Genomic DNA, 3,057 nt, shown 5'->3' on the forward strand with positions numbered 1-3,057 from the left:
TATATGTGATATACGTGACTATATATATGTTATCATGTACACACAGTGTGAAATACGTGATTATATATGTGATATACGTGAATATATCTACGTTATTATGTACACGCAGTGATAAATATGTGATTATATATGTAATATACATAAATATATTTACATTATTATGTACATGCAGTGATAAATACATGATTATATATGTGATAAACGTGAATATATGTATGCTATTATGCACACGCAGTGTGAAATACGTGATTATATATGTGATATACGTGAATATATGCACTATGATGCACATGATCGTGTGCACAACTATATAAAGTATCACATACAATATTCAGTATAATGTATGTTGTTATTGACATCATCACACATACTATTATATTAATTGTCACAAACACTATTATATGCATCCTTATGTATGTCATGACGCACATCATCACGTACAGTGACCTATACGGCATTCTATACATTAGCACGCAGGATGACGCTCCGTATAAGGAAACGATAACACGCACCAACATACGTTAGTCTACATGACCGTATGCATCGCGTACGTTAATGCTTGCTGTCGTAAGGAGACACTGACACATTGACACATACTAGTGTACAGTGACGATACAGTAACCCGCGCTCTTACATATAGACATCGCTTTGCATTGATATACATTTATATACATTACACACACTGTCGTGTAATTGTTATATACAGCGTCATACACATCATTGTATACGTTATTATATACGGTACTGTAGACACTATACACGGTGTTACAACATTGTCACACGCTTTAACGCACATGGCTACATTTTATATAAGGGAACATCAACATGCATCAACACACATTTATATACATCGTGCACACTATTGCATAAATCATTATCCACATTATTATATACGTTACCACGCACGTGACTACACGTATTATTATACATGTCATATACATTATTACATACAGTATTATAGACAGTATTGCATACATTATTATATGCGTTACTATATATGTTTTTACAGACAGTATTGTACACACAACATAAATCATATGCAGTATTATATACGGTATTATATACGTTATTCTACATGTTAAGCTACACATCATTGTAGATGTTGTTATACACGTTATTGTATAAGTTATTCTATAAACCATTATATACAGTATTATATACATCATTATATACTTTATTACATACATCATCATATATATTATGTTATATGAGTCATTTTATACAATGGTAATTATTTTATCATATACACTATTAGACACATCATTATGTGTGTTATCACATACATTACTGTATACGTCAGCACATACAGTACTATATACAGTCTTATATACATCATTAAATAAATCATTATACACAGCATCATATGCATTATTATATACATTATCATGCACATTACTATATAAGTCGTTATATACGGTGTTATGTACATTTCATATGCGTTATATTCAGTGTCACATACTTTATCATATACAGTATTATATCTGTTACTATATAAATCATTATATACAGTGCTATACATTATTTTATGCTGTGTTATGTACATTATTATGTATCATTACTTACATCATTGTATACATCACTATCTATGTTATCATACATGTCACATATACTTCATTTTACACAGCGTTATATACATTGTTATATATTGCTACATACGTCATTATGTACTCTACTACATACGTCATCGTATACATTGCTGTATATGTCATTACATACAGTGTTATGTGTGGTCTGATATACCATATGATACTTGTTATTACATATGGTAGTATATACAGTATTATATGCAGCCTTATAGAGTGACGTGCATGTTATACACGGGTGTGTGCTCATGTGTGAGTGTTATATGTTATATACATGTATGTATATGTTTATTTGTGTTACACGCTGCATATATGTACACGTCTGCACATGCACACTATGTATATGTTACACACATGTATGCATCGGTTACACATGTGTATATATTTACATGTGACACACACGTTACATGCACAAGTGTATTCAGGTGCGTGTGTGCGCGTCACATGTGTCACACGCTATACATATGCATACGTGTACACACGTGTGTCACCTCCACGTTATACACACGTTTGTTTTAACGCGTGTGCACACGTCACACTGCGAGCACCACGTGGCATGCTTTCCTTGCAGATGAATGTGTTACACGTGTGGGCGTGTGCTGTGATGTATGTGCATGTGACATGCCTGTGTAGGTATGTTCAACGTCCATGTACATGTGTGCGCATTTACACACGTGCAGAAGCCACTGGTGTGCGTTTTCAATACACAGAGAAACCCTGTCTCGAAAAACCAAAAAACCAAACCAAAACAAAACAAAACAAAAACTAGTCCAATATTTAATATTCCAAATAATTATAAACTGGTCCTACATTGAAGATTCCAATTTAATATTAACTAGTCCTATACTGAATATTCCAAATAATATTAACTAGACCTATATTGAATATTCCAATTTAATGTCGATTAGTCCAGTTTAATATTAACTAGTACTAAATTGAATATTGCAATTTAGTAGTAAGACTCCTATATTGATATTTCCAATTTAATATTATCTAGCCCTAGATAAAATATTACAATTTAATATTAACCTGTCCTAGGTTGAATATCCCAATTTAATGTTGACTAATCCTATATTGAAATTTCCAATTTAATATTAACTAGTCCTATATTGAATATTACAATTTAATATTAACTTGTCCTAGGTTGAATATTTGAATTTAATGTTGACTAGACCTATACTAGGTATTCCAATTTATTATTAACTAGTCTTTTATTGTTAATTCCAATTTAATGTTCACTAATCCTATATTGAAATTTCCAATTTAATATTAACTAGTCCAATTTTGAATATTGCAGTTTAATGTTAACTAGTCCTTCATTGAAGATTCTAATTCAGTGTTAACTAGTCCTAATTGAATATTCCTATTTAATATTGACTAGTTCTATATTGAATATTCCCATTTAATGATGACGAGTACTATATCGAATATTCCAATTTAATATTAACTAGTACAAAATTGAATATTGCGATTT

This window comes from Grammomys surdaster, unplaced genomic scaffold (genome assembly GCF_004785775.1).
Source record: "Grammomys surdaster isolate TR1022 unplaced genomic scaffold, NIH_TR_1.0 120853, whole genome shotgun sequence".
In the NCBI taxonomy this organism is placed as follows: domain Eukaryota; kingdom Metazoa; phylum Chordata; class Mammalia; order Rodentia; family Muridae; genus Grammomys; species Grammomys surdaster.